This window comes from Apis mellifera, linkage group LG10, assembly GCF_003254395.2.
Source record: "Apis mellifera strain DH4 linkage group LG10, Amel_HAv3.1, whole genome shotgun sequence".
Taxonomy (NCBI): domain Eukaryota; kingdom Metazoa; phylum Arthropoda; class Insecta; order Hymenoptera; family Apidae; genus Apis; species Apis mellifera.
The window spans coordinates 12,296,397-12,313,349 of record NC_037647.1 but is presented as its reverse complement, the minus strand read 5'-3'; the positions used below and the strand labels follow the sequence as shown (position 1 = coordinate 12,313,349).

Sequence of the window (16,953 nt, the reverse complement as noted above, 5' to 3'; positions counted from 1 at the left end):
AATATTATAATACGAAGATAATATAATATCGTTCAATGCCCATCTTTCGCAAACTAGTAAATACAAGTCCTTTTCCGTCATATTGGCCAGAACAGTTGGTCATTGTCCAAGAAAATCCTCGTTCATCATCATTTTCCAATTATTTATGACGCTCTGTTTACCCTCGTAACTTTTAGTTCCCCAAGTTTTTCTCTCTGGTATTAAAACACCATCTTTTTCATTTCCTTTTTTCCCGTATTATCGTTATAAAAAATTCTATCCTCATTTTTCGATTTATCGCAAACAATGTATAACAAATTATACATATAAATATATTATAACGCGTACAAGTGAAATCATCGTGTATTTTACATAACTTTGATCTCTAATTGTTCTCTTTTACGTTTCCATTCTTCTCGTGTGCTCGTTGTTTTACCTTTTGAACAAAAGTCGAGCGCAACACGGTTCTCCGGCGTAAACGATTTTCTAATCGATTAAAAGAAACAATACGTAGGTTCGTTAAAAGAATTTCGAACGGTTTCAACTTAATTTACTTTTCTCCGAACGAACGACCGCGTTCGTTTTATCTTTGTAAGAAAATAATGAACCAGCTATGTAAACGTTGTATTCTTTTATAAATCTCGATCGAGTTTCTTATCGTTGCATCGCTAATTAAATAATCCTCGTTATTTCCTCGTAAAAATTTATCGAACGTTTCGAATATTTATGAATAAAATTTACGGAGATTAGAGATTTTTCACGAGATAAAATACAAATAAATGTTTTACCGTATGTAAGTCTTATCGCGAGTCATTGTACTTCTATAGTTTCGGATTTGTATCGATGCACACATATTGTATCGATCGGATTTCAACAACGATCTCGTTTGAAATTCGTAAATTCTTAAAAAAAAAAAGAACTTTGTTGGATTAAAGTTTTTTTCCATCTTTTTATGCCAAAAATCAATGTAAGGAGAAATACGAGTAAAAAAAAACTGATCATAAATTGATCATTTTTAACAACGACATAACACGTAAATAAATATTAATACATTGTTATTATCGATATTTTTGCATTGTTGAATCGAAGGATCGAAAATATAAAACGGAATCGAATAGCAGATTCGATCTACAGTTGACGACAATAACTAACAAATAACTAAAGTATTTTCGTACTTCTCTTGGGGCAAACCGCAATTTATTTCTTTTCCGATGTTTTCGATATTGCTTCGTTCTATAAAAAAAAAAGAAAAAAACAAAATATATTTCTGAGAGAAAGCAATAGCACACACGTTCGTTATGCATAACATGAAAAAGAAAAAACGATCGAAAATTTTAATTTTGTATCAATTTTTCGATCAAATAAAATCATTAAATAATCTTTTCCTTTCCTCTCGAATTTGTGAATTTAATAATTTGATTCAAATTGTGCGTAACGTGTTTAAATACACGATATCTTTCCGTTTCGTGTTTGTAGATGCTAACCTTGAAAGAGAAAATCACATACGAGGTGAAAGAGAAAACTTGGCTTCCCAACAAGTTAAACTCTGATACTTTGGGAACAATTTCTAGGTGTGAATTCTAGAATTCGGCCTCTTATTATGGACAATGTTCAACGAATCGAAATTTCTTCGAGTTAATCTAGCGATTAAACAAATATCGCTTTTCTTCCAGTTTCCGTGTACTTTAATTACATCATTTAGAATTCACAACAAACTTAACCACGTATATAGATAATTTGTATTTAGAATTTATACATGTACGAATAGAAAGCGTTAAAAATTATTCGATCTTTAAATAGATAAAAAGGATGTTTTTCTTAATTGTCAATAAAAAAAATATCAAATTTATACTTACATCGTTATATTTATAAGAATTAAGGAATAGAGACAGATTATCGTTTCGGATTAAAAATGGAAAACGGAGAACTAGACTAGACTAGAGGGAATTCAACTTTTTTCCCTCTAAAAACGATACGCGTAAAGTTTCACCAATTAGCTAAAAGTAACTTAAGAAGATTTAAATTCTTTTGAATCTCAGCTACTTAATTATTATCTGTTTTTTTTTTTTTGTTTGTTATCAACGCACGACTTAAATCTTGTACGTAATTTCAATGTTCAGGATTTTAATCTACTTAACGAGTAACAAAAGATTTAGAATTTTTTCTTTTTTTTTTAGATACATACGAAAATACGTAAATTCTAATCGTGAAATATACTTTGCTAAGCCGTACGTTCGATTCGTTTACGAACAAAGAAGAGACAAAGAATGGAATCTCTCTCAAATAGACTTGCCACCAAGAAACGAGTTTTGGACGATAATATTTTTGAAAAAGAATATTAGACAGATATTGGAAAAACTGTCACGATGGCGACGGTATGGTGGAATAAGAAGGGAATTATCCATAGAGAATTCCTTCCGACAAATCAAACTGTCACCATAGATCTTTACTCGAGCCAACTGAATCGTATAAATGTTGTTCTAACCTAGCAGCGTACCCGGTTCTCTCGATGGAGATTTCTAACGATGGAACGAGAAAGTGTTATTTTGAATCGTCAAATCCACTAATTCGAGAAAAAGAGAGAGAAAGCGAAAGAAAATGATGATGGAATTATCAATGTTATTAATTACATATACGTATAAGAGATATTATTTAGAGATATAAAGAATAATTGATTTTAATTCGTTCAGCAGTGACGCGTTTCGATCATCTGATTTTTTCGAAGACTCTCTTTCTCTCTTTCTCCTTCCTCGAGGATCAAAGGAAGCGCATATTAACGGAACGGAATGTAAAAGACAGGGAGTGATTAAAACTATTGTAAAACTACCAATTATTCGACAGATTGCGAAGACAGGAAAGCGAATTTCATCCGATAATGCAGCTTGCACGGCCTGACAAAGTTTTTTAACCAATTACCAAAGATGTCGATTAAATTTTCACGAAAATATTAATCCGATTCCATTTTCTTCTTTTTATCTGTATATTTTCTTTTATCTAACGAATTCAAATTTTCATTTCTGTCAAAGTTGTAGATTATCGTTGGCAACGCGTAAATCGCGTTTCGAATCGGATACGAATCGTGCGATCAATATCGTATTTGTAATTTGTAACGTAGAAAATTTCAAATCGTTTCGTTCTGTATCGAATTATAAGGTAAATTTGATACATCTCTATTTCCTTCATATCTCTCGAATGAAAAACAAAATAACGAAACGTTCGTATCGTTATAGATACGTTTGATTAAAATTTTTACTTTAGATTCACAGAAAGCTTTTCAAAACGTCGCTACAAAATCAATTTCACCGAAAGTGCGATAAATATGAGAACGGTAAAGTTTATTTTTACAGTGGAACGATTGCATCGATGTACTTGCCGAATTAAATTACCTATAATCAACAAATTGAATCGGCTAGTTAGTTATATTTACGATGAGAAAAACTTTACGAGTAAATCTGTAGACGCGTTTGTTTTAATTAACGCTAGCAATCCCCAGTTGGATTAGTTTTATAAACCCGGTAATACATGATAAATCAATTATCGAATTATCGGATTATCGCACAGCGTCCAGTGCTCGACGCTTTGCTCGTTTACACGAGTGTTAATATCGCCAATGTTTGCGGACGCATAAATCGTTAATAACGGTGGTCGGAAATATTTGTCGGAAAGCTCCTTTCCTATATGCGCGTCCTCGTAATTTTCTCGATAATTTCCAACGATTTAGGCCCTTCGATGTCCGTTGACATTTGATAAATCCATTTCCTCGGATCGTTCGAACGATCGATCAATTTTTCCTTTCCTCCTCGTCTTCGTCTCCTTTCGTATCGTTATCGTATCGTTATCTTTCTAATTTATTCGTCGTTGATATAATCGTTCGTCGCGAAAAATATTTTACTCATTGCAAAACATATAAAAGCGTTTCTCTCTTTATCGAATACCAAAAATTTTACGTTAGTTTAGCGGAAAATTTCGTTAATTCAGAGTGATCTTTAATGTAACGAAAATTGGCCTAAAATTCGAACACGGAAATAGAAGCCATATATCTATATCTAGCGGTGAAACTCTCTCTCTTCTGTTCTTCGATTCGGGAGGATAATGTTGTAAGCTCCTTAAAGGTTCCTACTATGCCCTAATGCTTCGAGAATTCTTGATATTAAGTTCCATAGATCATAAATTTGACATACTTACAAGGAATTTTCGCGTGTATACGTACCACTATCCACGCGATCTTACGTAACTTCGTTTCGCGTGTGATGCGTAAGAGAAGAGCGTAAATTAAATATCGCACGAAATATCTGTGCGACTATATCGATATCGATTATTCGAAAGTTAATTATCATGTCGTTTCCACGCGTTACAGATTACATTTTTTTTTATTTGAAAAGAAAGAAAAAAGTAAGTTCCGAGTTAAAACTATCGGAAAATAAATATTGATCGTGTTGTTATCTTTATATACTGGCGAACGTATATCCATTTGAGCGAGTTGAAAATGTTAGTGGTAATTTGATGACACAGCTGGCTACTATTAGCCGTTTAATCGCATTATCGGTCTTCGTCAACTCGATTCTATTACGAAATACGTCACACGGTTGTTCGCTTTCTGATATAAATCTAATCATCGAGTCGAATGATGAAAGAACGAATATCATTAACTCTATTTCTCTCGATGTCATCTCGATATTCGTTATACATTTTATTTCTATAAAAATGGAAATATAACGCGTGTATATTTTAAAACGCGTATATTCGTTTAATTATTTTTAGTAAAATTCTAGAGTTGATCGATAAATTTTCTACGATCGATCATACTGTGAAAAAAACGTTGTTATCCCGTTATCTCCCGTATCGTTGCAAATATCTTCGAAAAGGAAATAATTAATGTTTCGATACAGTCTATTTATATATATAGAGAGAGAAAGAGAAGACGCGGACAAGATGAATAAAAAGATCCTAGAGTAAAGTTATTCTAGTCCGTTACTATATGCTTATCAAAAACACGGAATGGTAGCAATGATAAAGATAAAGGCAAATGAAAATCATCAAAGATAGAGACACGTTCGTACATGATTCACGAATTACGAAAGTAATTATAGATAAGTATGTATTTATGTAATCGGGATTAACGATCGAAAACGAGACTAACGGAAACAGCAACGTCGTGCAAAATTCGAATCTCGATAATTTGAACGCGAAAACGAACGTTTTATATTTGTCTATATTCTACGCGATAATCGCGATAATTCTAAAACAAGAATTTCGAATGTGTTTATTATTTAAAATTCAGCCCAAATTCACATTCTTTAATTTTTCAGGTTTATAAATTTCGAGAAGAATCGGACTGTATCAATTAGAGGAAAAGATTTTGCGATTTTTTAATCAACGAAACGATCTAATTTACATCTTCGCTCGGCTTCGAAACTCGAACGAATGTTTTCATCTTTTGTCGACTTTGAAAAGCATCGACGAAATTGAAACGACGAAATATATGAAAAACCTGATGCCGAGATTGAAAATTGCCACTTTTCCTTTAACATTCAGAAGCGGCTCTATATATCGTTCGTGGCATGTATCTTTCAACAGACACTTTTCTTCTCGATTTCTATCCAATCGAATTAACCGACGAAGCGTAATAAGTACAACTCTTCTACGTATATACATTTTTTGGCAACAATTTCTCGAATACCAATTATTAGTTTCTCGTGCCATTTGAAATTTTTATATTTTACGCGCGATAAATTATATTTTTGAAAGATTATCGGAATTTAAAATGGAAATTTGATGACATCAATCGGTTAATCGCTATTTTAATCTGGCTAACATAAAAAAAAAATTATTATTTTCTATTTTTGTCTCTTTTTTACGAATAATACAAATTTTACAGGTATAGTCGAGTCACGAATGTGATTCATTTACATTGGTACAAAGGATCGATTCGAATGAACGTCAATTTGTTATTTTACGTTACTCGAATGTTAAAATAGACAAAAGAGGAATTAGAATTAAAAATCTCGTTATTTTGTGGAATTCGAGAGAAGATCGCCTAAAAATTAAGAATAATCGTCGAAGGATACGATAATTTTTCTTTATATTTCTGCAAAAAAGAAATAGAGGAGATGGAAAAAACGCGGTATAAAACTGGATATAAAATTAATTGAAAGTAATAGTTGAAGAAAAAAAAAATCTTTCTAAAGATCTCGTTAAAGACACGAATGTCTAAAAAACGAAGCTAAAAACGCTTTAACACGGAGAAACGGAAAAGTAACAATTTCCCAGAGGAAAGATGGTTGAAAGAAGATTTTGGTTCATCTTGATATTCCACGCGTTGCGGATTACGAGCGGTAATAACATTCCTAGAACGATTTCGATAGATCGTAGAGAAGATGAGGGTAGCGAAGAATAGCGGAATGGTCGACGGTGAGAAGCATGTTGATTCTTCCTTTTGCGATGCTCAGCTATGTAAGATGTTCGAAATGTGGCCAGTTTACTTTCATATCGAGTCGAAACTTTCTTTATCTAGAAGCGTGAAATATAATAGGAGAAAAATAGATGTAATTCGCATGCGAATCTACTTTTCATGAAACTCGAATTTTTCCTTCCTTTTAAAATTTATATCTCTTAAGAAATCGACCGAATTCATTTCGATCATTCTCTTATCCGATTATAGGATTACTCATAACACTTGCGCGATTTACATTATCTACCGTTAAATGTTAATATTCGCCAAAAGATTACGATTACGATGAATAATAGTTCCATCCACAATTTAGAACGAAAATTAATTAATTTCAAGAAATTACGATCGATTTTAAATGGAAATTTGTCAAGGAAAACACGATTGATCTTTGAAAATCGCGACGCAATGTCGAATAAATAAAGTATATAAATCGTATTTTGAAACAATGAATCGAGTATACAAACGCCTGTTGCGAGAACTTTTATATCGCGACCGATAAATCTGGCTTCGAATTCTTGTCGAAATGTCAGACGACATTTGTCGCGCGTCGGAAGCAGACCATTCCTTTGCACACCTGTTTCATTTTTACGTTTTTGAAACATATATATATATATATATATATATATATATATATATATATATATATACACATACATACACAAGAACATATATATCCTAATTAAATCGAGCGACAAGTTTTTCGAAAGCTTGATACTTGATATTTTCCAATAGTTTAACTTTGAATATTTGATCGAATTTGGTATGGAAATTACTTGTTCGTGGGACGATATTATCGCTCGACGCTTGAAATTGAACGAACAAGGAAATGCTCGGTAGAGAAAAATGCGAAATTCAGATGCATGCACGGTATATGTAACGCATCGCATATGGACGGAATAGGCATACAATATCGAGCCACGAACAAAATGAACAAGCATCGGCCGAGCACGATAAATTACGAGCGGCACTTTTCAATTTACGTAAGTGCATCAGAGCCCAGAGACTGGTCCCGAGAACCTTATGATACGAGCAACAGGACATGACCGAAGAAAGAAGAGCTAGATCAACTCGGGGTGGGGAAAAAACGGTGAATCGTGAATGAAGCGGAGCTACCAGAAGATGAATTATCGATAAAAAAAAAGGGAGGAGGGAAAAGAAGGAGGGAAATTGATGAGGTGAAACGAGTTAGAGAAGAACGAAAGGATGATAAGCATTAGAGACGCATGTACAATCGAACGAGTTCAAAAAAGAGAACACACGGAATCGATAACGGTGTTTCGAAACGTGTGATAAGACTGGGGGATGGAAGAAGTAACGGTGTAGCAAACAGGTGTCATAAAGCGAGAATATGTCTCCAGGGCGAAGAAGTGATCGGGGGTCGATGTTTTGCCGGCTAAACGATTTTTCTCCAAAGCATCTTATCTCGCTCCAGTTTTTTCAAAATAATATGAAGATATATCGTTAAATCGAATTAAATTTCTGGAAAATTTGAGATCCGTGGCAAGTGTATACGGATGATGGAAACGCAACTCTTCACGTTGGAGTAACTCTTAGTGACTAGCGAAAAAACGCGATCATTAAAGACCAGGTCGTTCACGACTTTGAGAGCGATCTTACGGCATCGATAAGCGGCATTCGCGTTATCTCTTCGCTTCTGCATACGTATATAAATACGCATAGGTGGAGCATCGATTCCATTCGATTCCACGGCTAAAAATGCGAACGTATCGATGCCGATTCTTTTTAACTTTAATTAGAGAAGAAATAAATAGTGAATCAGTGGTAGAACGAGTGGTTAATTTGCTTTTATCTAAATCAAAGATCCGCGTAAAATTAAATTATTAAACGTTTTACCGTATCTTTTATGCGTGTCGACGAAACGAAACAGATGAATCTCTTTTCTAGCATTTCTTTTCTGCTACATTGATTAATGGAAAGATAGTCGTTAATTTCAAAGAAGTAGCCCTCCTCGAGGACCTATCGCGGCTGAGTAATTTAATTCGTAGCTTCTCCGATCAGCTTTTCGAACGAAACTCGAAAGTAGGTTGACCGTTCCTTCGACGAAGAAATGAAATTATTATTTTAATTTTCCCTATCGCGATTTCCCCGCGACCACCGATAACTCGTAGTTAGTTTGATCCGTTATACGGCCAACTTCGTAAGAACGTACGTCGTTTCTACGATAACGCGATCCAGCTTCGACGATATATTTCGATATAATTGGACATCATGCGGACGCGTTATCGTATTAAATTATGCGAGTTAAGTAAAATATTACTTCGAAATTAATTACAGCTAATTAAAGGAATACAAATAAATTTCAACCACGAACGCGAATTTCAATTAAATCGAAATGTATTCGTAGCAAGTAACCGTATCAATTGCTACGTAATAATTGTTTCGTTGTCGATACCAGCATCACGTTAAAAACGTGATTCTACAGATTTCTCGTTACGTATATGTTACATGCAACTTTCTTCTCGTCGCTTCTTTTTATCTCGAATAAAACTAGGAATATTCGCGATTACGCTCGTGAATATAATCTGGATAATTATTCATAGCTCGTGTTGGTTAATTGGAAACGAACTGTAGCTACGTATCGTTACGTTTATCGTTCATTTGCTTCCTTTCTTCTTTTTTTACATATAAAGTTTTAAAAGGTTTTAACTTGCAGTCCCGTAATTTAACATCGAAGCGGAAACACTCCGATCGTCTCGTAATTTTGTTCGTGAATCGAAATTTGTCGAAATAGCTACGTTGTATATTTCCGGTATTATCGATTCATACTACGAAACAGATTCAAACGTATAAATTCATGTTTCACGCGTTTATCGCATGAAATGACAAATGTATAGCTCGTGAATTACGAACGGCGGTATGCTAATTCGGGGCGATAAACGTCAATAGAGATCTCTAGAATTCGTATCCTGTGATTCCTACTAACGTTACCGGTGAATATCCATCACCTGCAATACCGGCAGCCAGAATCGATCGGTAGTGGTAATAGTAAGTGAAACGCGATCTAGAAACGCGCGAGCCTAAATATCGATCACTCGTCAAGAATGATAACGAGGTTCGCTTAATCGCCTCTCCGTTCAATTAAATCGTAGTTTCTCCAGTGCCAACGATCGTAATTGTTTCGCCGTTCGATCAACGATAAAGCTTATTCACCAGATTCCTAGTATCAAAGGAGACAAGAGGGGAGAAAACGATAGAAAGAGAGAGGAGAGACAGATTCCATTGCGAGAATTCAAGCAGCGAAAGTGGCGTTAGTGCTCCGTATTTAACGGATCGTATCACATTCCACGTATTTCGAGTAAAATCAATCGCGAGCTATTGAACATCTTAGTAGTTTCTAGAATGTTAAGACACGTCTTCGTGCACAGAGACGTTGATTTTCATTTCGATATCGAGAAAATGGGAAAGATGAGAAAATTATTATCGGGAAGCGAAACAGAGTAGGAGACGGTAGACTAGAATTTTGTAGCACGAGTCGTCGATGGTGTTACGAAAACGTTGTCGAAGTCCAATACGCGATGGAACGCGTCTTTCTTGCTTTTGAAACCGGCAGGATGGTCCGTAGTAGTGTATGCTCGAATAGCTCGGTTCTCGAGAAGGCGGATCAGACGACGTCCTATCTACTTTGCGCTCTCGATATTACACTCGTAGGTGAAAGCTACGCGGAAAACGCGAATCGAGATCGGAAGAGGCGAGACTAGACGAGACGAGATGAGACGAGACGCACGTACGAATATTCAGACTTTAGCTGCCTGCCTTCTTTACGATCCAAGACCAATCTCTGTCGCCATTTATGAGCGAATGATTTGCGAAAGTACGAAATATCGACTTCTTCTTCCCAAAATTATGTGTAAATATGTTCCATTGGTGGACAAGAGTGCAAATGTTAAGAAAAATATCTTGCTAATCGGACAAATCGTTTAGATTTCTTTCGTCGTCCAATTATTCGTGTCAAATACGTTTGAGAGAGTATTACAATTTTTGAAAATATATTTCTCTAAATGTTAATAAACGAAATAGATATCTTTAAATAAAAAAAGAGGAACGATCAATTATTATTATTTGGTCGATTATCGAATCGAACACTTTCGTTGGAATTCGACGCGAAATAATGGAAGCAAAATATCACATCGAGTTCTACCTATTGAGGAAAAAACAAACGTTCTCCAGCAAAATCCGTAGAATTCTACGAGAACGGAAATTCAGCGGCTTCGTGAGTATGAATCTGAGGTGAAACCGAGGTCATATTCGAACATATCTCTTCTCAATTTTGCCACCTCTATCTTCCGTGTACCATCTATCTTTTTCTCCCATTCAAATCCAAATTCCCCGTCCAATCTCTCTAAAGACCAACTAATAAATTGGTTACGAATCGCACGATGCGTAATTACATTTGACCTTATCGAATGGAATCTCGGATATAAAATTTGATCGGACGCGATATTTTTACCAATTTTTAACAACACGCATGTATATAGGTACGTATAGATAAATAAAACGTAAAATTAATAAAAACACAATATCAAGGATGAAATAATTTTGTCCAATTTCCAGGGAGAAATGAAATAAACCGAACGGAGGAACGCGGGCAGAGATGGCATCGATCTATACAGTTTTGCCAAGGAAACGCGATTCGCATCCAAGTTGGAGGATGCAAGAAGCATCGAAGCGAGAGCAGAAGGAAGTTGCATCGGACGCGAAATACGAATCGATCAAGGAGAAGAGGGAGATAGATCTCGTCGTTGAAGCCGTCTACCAAGACGACACGTTTCACCAAAGGCTGTTAAGTCCGAAGGAAGGACGAGACCCTGGGGGAAAGATTCTCGCCACTTTCGACTCGCCTTGCTCCGTTATCCCCGTTTCCACCGAGGAGATAACTCTTGCCCGATTCCCCGCCAAGAAGACCGGTAAACGATCGGACAAAGAAGCACGAGCGAGAAAAGATAACGATCCAACATGCATGTAGAAAAGGGTCCGTACCAAGGTTATAATCCTTGCGTTTCCCCGTCTTATTACCATGCTGCTGACTGACAGCAACGGTAACTCCTATCTTCGTAAATCTCGACCAGAGAGAAAAAGAGAGAGAGAGAGAGAGAGAGAGAAATAGGTTGCAATTTATTTTTACAGGGAATAGAAGAGGCGGTGGAACGGCACGAGACGAGTCAGAAATTACTCCTCGTTGGGATATCTATGCGGAAACGGTGAATTTCAGTAGCAACGGATAGAAGATACCTTGCCACGGGGTAGAGGTCACTCTCGCGTGATGGCTAACGAGCTCGGTGATCGTTGAAAGAGAAGTGGGGTAAAAGGAAGAAACGGCTGGCTCGAAACGCCAACGTTGCGGCTTCGACCCGTTGCCCGTTTCACCTCCAACAATTTTACACCGCGCACTAGCATCGTATCCTGCGTTACTGGACTACCTGTTTAACGAACAAGTTTTTATCTTTCCTATGTTTATTTACAATGGTACCATTTACTACTCGCTTCCCGATGCACGTAAAACAGTTTTCAACCATGTAATCCGAAATTCCAATTGCTTGCACCGCTATAAAAGATAAAATGGAAAAAGAACGAGGGAGGAGGAGAAGAAAGAAATTTTAATATTTAATAAGAGGAAAGAAGAAAAGATTATGGTGGCTGTGGGTCGTTCTTTGACAAGTGCGAATAACTCTTTTTTTTCTCCAAGATAATGGTACGTGTAATTTTACGCGCAGTGAATACGAATACGAAATGTACTTATTTGATTATACAGATTCCGTGACAATTAGCAAATTGTTCGCTGCTAATTTTCTACTTAAGGATAATTTCACGAATTCCCGGCAATTTTTCTTCTTTCTTATTCGTGAATACTTACTTTCAATTCTATCTATATATAAATTGTTCAATGGTACGAATAACTTTAACCCTCTTGATACATGCATTTACGAATGATGTGTTTTCAGTTTTACTTTACATCATAGTTGAGAAAGGAATCTGTCGATTCCACAAGCGTAGGAAAACAGATGTATCCAATCATAAAAAGTCGCAACGATACGAGAACGTATTCGCCACTTGTTCGCGTCCAAGTGTACGGACACGTGTCGCGTTTCGAAGTTGGCAGTGGAGTGAAAAGTTGGTCTGCCAAAAAAACAGCAGAGGAAGAAAAGATCCGTAACAATCTCGCGGGAGTTGCGAAGCAATTTTATATTGCGCGCATTGGACGCAGTCGGCCGCCAGTTTCTTCGACTTCCACTTTCCACGAGGACGATTTCCGGAAAGCACGTGGGCTACGAAGAAACCGGGTAGTTGGATTCGGAGAAACTGCTTGGTACCCGCAACCAGTATCCCCCTTTCCTATTCCCTCGGAGATTTTTTACCAGACCTCGCTTCTTCCTCTGTTTCTTCCCTATCCGAAACACTTTTTTCTCATTCTCGAGATAAGGCATCTCAATTTCACCTAGTCTCTCTCTTTCTCTCTCTTCCTCTCTGTTTTCTTTTTTTTCATTTTCTCATTCTTACTTTTTTTTCATATAGAACCTCTCTATCTTTCTAAAAGAGGAGAATCTTCTCAACCCTTTATACGAGCAAACCGCGTTACCAAGGCCAATCTTTTCACAAAGTGCACAGACATTTTTTATTTACGCGATCAATTATGTTAAGAGGAAACGAACGAGAAGAAAAAGCGGAACGCTCGTTCCTTCCTGTCCGTATTAACATGCGTTATCCCCTGTTGCGATAAAACATTTTCTCCAGCGTTGCATCAAATCAAGTATGCCGTAACGATTGTTTTTCGATGTTAAACCACTCTCGACCGAAAGTCGAGATCTCTCGAAAAGTTTGAGAAACGGTACTTTCGCTGGAAGGAGCATATGCTCGTTAAAAAAGTAAATTTTAATAATAGGAGACAATTGCAGGCGAGTAGAGGGAGCGTACTTGAGGACGGCAGCCAAGTTTCAAGGAGTTGAAAAGAGTTTCGAGTGGAGCAAGTCGGACATCCTTTTAACTGGCAGCAAAGTGGCGAGCTCCTTTTCTTTTTGAATACACCCTTTGCCCTCTTAAAAAGTCGAGAAATAGGATCGAGAGGAGTAGTAGTAGTAGATATAACCCGAAACGCAAGATTCGTCCATCCGAGAAAGTAACATTTGCCTCGTAAGATCGATCGACAAGATGCTCTTTTGGATTCATCGAGTAGAATAACTCGTCTATTCTTTACCGTCAATTATCTAAAATTACACGTACGATCATTCGCGCGCAAATAGAAACGGACCATGTTAAAAAGAGGTTGGATGGCCTCTTTCGTTGCGACCGAAAGAAATTCCGACTCAGTTTTCGAAATTGGATGATTGCCATTGACAAAATCGCGAAAGACCGTTCGTCTTCTTCTTTTCAAAGTAAATTGTCAAGTTCTTTTGCACTTTTCGTTTCAGCGTTTATCATCGCGACGAAAGACAGTATTTAAAAAATTAAGCAAAGTCTAAAAATAAAGGCAACCTACACCACCTTTTTCTTTCGTGTCTGACAACGTCTTGGAAATAATATTAAAGTGCATTCCTAAGAGAAAAGCCGAAACAAACTGAAATATTCCTGTGACGGTAAACAAAGTTTGCGAAGAGGAAGAAGCATTCTCGTTTTCCTCCTCTTCCAACCCTTGTAACTTTCTACGTGATACGAAACGTGGTGGGAAATATTTCTGCTGACTTTGTGATTTCGTACCACCTTATAATGACGCATTACTATGCGTATTTTGATATTTCCATCTCTAATTCGATGTTTCACGTTCAATTTATATTTTAACGTTCATATTGAATAGCTCGCTCTTTTCTATATCGTACGAATGTAAAAAGAATTTGCTTACGAGATATATATATATATATTTTACGTTTCTATCGTCGATATTCTACGCGCAACACGTTATTCCTGTCTTTTAAACAGGATCATTTGCATATATCACTAGTTTTTATAACGTTATACGAGTGCGATCTTTCGACCATATCATTAAAACACGAATAATCGATTAGATACGTAAATTATATTTATCATCTATATTTTCAAACGTTAAAAGATAAAAATATTATTGGGACATTTATTTTCTAAAAAAATCTTGATTCGATCGGCAATTCGAACGACATATAACAAGTTGATTTTGAAAGAAAGTTTCGATCACGGTTCTTCAATTTTTCGATTACGAAAACGAATAACTTTTGTATATATATATGAGCACAATGAGCTTAGGTTGGGCTAGTTACAGACAGACGAATAATATTTCTCCCCGTTGGTTAGGTCGGAAGGCGCGGTCTGGCGTGAAACTTTCTCGCTAAATAAAAACTCAAAATTCTGCCCCATAAGTTTAGCGTGGGGAGGTCTGTTTACGGAAACCCTGACGCGGAAAATGCAGAGGGTGCTTTGTACGTCTACGTTCGTATAACGCGTTCTTCTCCGAGTCCGGCATTAAAATTAATGGTCCACTGCGTTACTTCACCGGTATGATTTTTAAACGCGTCCTCCTTCCTTTTTCTTTTACTTTACATCCCCCCTCCCTTTCTATCGCATCTTTTCGCCGCCAAATTTTTCGATCCAACGTATTTACAATAAATTACCACTTTTGTCCACGATCGTCCGTGATAAATTAAACTGTATCCGTTACAATTTAAATGAAAACGTTTCTTCCGAATTATATCTTATATCTTTGATACTTGATTAATAATAATACTCGAAGTAAGATAATCTCATTTTGAATCGTCGCTGTACCGTTTGTCGGTTCACCAGAGCGTAGGGGAATGAACAATCGGGAATATCTGTTCTTTCGATTCGATCGATTTTGCGTCGAATACGATTATTCGTTCGAATAAATTTGTTCCTTTCCTTGCGCTTTTTTGACCGCAGTTTGACGATCGTAAAATATTTCGTGTCGAGTCATGCGAAACAGCGACACTCCAAATATGGAAAATATTATCGGAACGAACGATTCGTAAAAGTTCTTTTTTTACGCGTTCCGATATTTAAGAGATCGAAACGCTTAAACTCGTTCGTGTATACCTACGATATTTAACCGCAAAGTATTTTCCGATACTTAAAGAAGGCAATGCATACGAGATTGGCGATAAGCGAGACAGAGACGCTACTGCATATTGCAACGCGCATCGTTGAATCGTTCATTGCCGATGCAGAACGCGACGATAAGAAGCGAGCCGTACATCGACGACGAATCCATACGAAGCGAGGATAACATCTGCTTAGGATTTTGCGCACGCGTGATAAAACTTTGCCGCGACCTACTAATTTCCTTTCGCTCTTTCTTTCCAAGCCAAGGGGATAAATTTCTCACGCGACTCCAAACATTTGCGTCATGTTTCCGTTCGTGTAAATACCAACGATAAATCGTGCCCACTGTTATTCCAACTTGTTCCTTATGGTCGGTTGCCTTTGGCTAATTTTTTTCTTCTTCTTCTTCTTCTTCGAATTGCCGAGGGAAAGGATCTCGTCGAGCGAGCTATAAAACTGAGAATACGATTGGCAAATGCCACAGAGAGATGCGCGCGCAAAATATTCGAACGCGATCTTTGATCGCGGTGTTTCGAATTTGTTCGCATCATATACGCTCGCTGTATGAGAAAAGATATCGATTAAATCTTGTTGAGAAAAATATTGAACGATAGGCGCGAAAATAAGTTGAAAATAAAATGTTTTTATCGATATCTGTAACGTGACGTAACGTAACGTAGTCGCGAGCCGTGATTGGAACGAGAGTGTGACAAATATAGATGATATCGTAGATCGAGGATTGTCGTCGGCGATATGCAAAATAAAATTTCTATCCGTCACAAATCTATAAATTTATTTTTTTTTTTCCCGCGTTTGGTCGCGTATAAAAAACAAGCGTATCGATACAATACACGTAGCGATATCAAATCGGAGACAGTTGGAAGGTATGACGTTCGATATCGCGCTTCAACGAACTTATCGAAAAATCGTCTTTGCAAAGGATGCATAAAAAATATTGAAATTCATCAATCGCGCGCAGAAAGAGCGCTTACTTTATGACTGGTGCACCTCGTATGCTTCTTTTTCTTTTTTTTTACGATCAAATTTATTGAACGCGAAATCGAGGGCTTATAGTTTCCACACGTTGCTCTCTTCCTCTCTTTCTCCTTTATATACGTTTTTTTCAAGACTTTTCATATGGTTCGCTTATCGTCGAGTCGAAGAGGCTCGCGATTTATACCATGATTTTCTCTTTCCATCCGAGAGATACTATACACCTTTCTTTTATTATTATCCATATAAATTCCATTTTCGAACGGAATGCTATCTTTTTAATATAAAGTTATACAACAACTTAGATCGACGAAACTAAAAAGAATATTATTTGAGAATAAAATTTAAAATTTAAAATTCTTGAAGGGTGTAATTAATTCGAATCGTTATTCGAAAAATCAAATATATCTATCGTCTATGACTACGATATTACGTTGTATACGTATAGATAATGGAACCGGATCGTTTTCGAGAGAAGATTACACTATCTA

General features: G+C 36.5%; 1 protein-coding gene and 1 long non-coding RNA gene across 4 annotated transcripts in view; one reads left to right on the top strand and one right to left on the bottom strand.

The window, feature by feature from the left end:
* The window catches only part of LOC414025 (neurotrimin), an 85,226-nt gene that overhangs the window by 29,650 nt on the left and 38,623 nt on the right, over window positions 1–16,953 (bottom strand). The gene's annotated exons all lie outside the window — the stretch shown is intronic.
* On the top strand, window positions 8,159–16,762 carry LOC102655555. Its single transcript, XR_411600.3, has 3 exons — window positions 8,159–10,926; window positions 11,003–11,487; window positions 11,576–16,762. It is a non-coding gene; the product is annotated as an uncharacterized LOC102655555 (long non-coding RNA).